Source organism: Frankliniella occidentalis, unplaced genomic scaffold, assembly GCF_000697945.3.
Source record: "Frankliniella occidentalis isolate FOCC.00 unplaced genomic scaffold, Focc_3.1 Scaffold212, whole genome shotgun sequence".
Classification (NCBI taxonomy): Eukaryota; Metazoa; Arthropoda; class Insecta; order Thysanoptera; family Thripidae; genus Frankliniella; species Frankliniella occidentalis.
Window position 1 is genome coordinate 99,693 of NW_026267338.1, and position 575 is coordinate 100,267.

The 575-nt window shown below is 63.8% G+C and overlaps 1 protein-coding gene across 1 annotated transcript in view; it reads right to left on the minus strand.

Moving 5' to 3' along the window:
• LOC113203788 (transient receptor potential channel pyrexia-like) overlaps positions 1-575 on the minus strand; it is a 34,148-nt gene that overhangs the window by 26,661 nt on the left and 6,912 nt on the right. The gene's annotated exons all lie outside the window — the stretch shown is intronic.

The following is a 575-nucleotide window of genomic DNA, read 5'->3' on the forward strand; positions in this document are numbered from 1 at the left end:
TTTGTTCCGTAGTGGGTGGTGATGTAATTATCGTTCGGAGCGAGACATGAGGGTGGCGAGCAGTCCGTAATTGGCGGCCCGTTGCGGCCGCGGTCCCCCCCCCTCCCTATACCACCCCCTGCATGGCCCTGCAGCCTACCTGGCCCACAATGGGCCGGGGCCGGGGCCGGGGCGCGCTGGACCGGAGCGGCAGCCTCTCTATGCGCTCGCCGCGCTGCTGTCCAGTGTCCGTCCAGCCCGGGGCCCTCTTTGTGAAAAGGCAACGGCTGCGGCGGGGCGCGCACGGACGGCGGCGTGACGCGGTCGGCGGCGCAGCAGAGTGCGGCAGTTGCAGATGCAGCATCTGCTTCCATTCTCATGGGCATCAGTCCCCCCCCCCTCCCCAACCCTTTCCTCCCTCTACGTCACCCATTCAGCCCTTCCCCGCCCCTGTCCAATATTCCTGCTTCCCCTTCCCCCTCCCCCCGTTGGACAATACCGTACCACCCTTTTGCAGGCGACTGCTGCTGCAGCCGATGTGAAATAGGAAATGAAAACAAGGGTGTCTTTGTTTTAAAGTACCCATTAGCATCGGG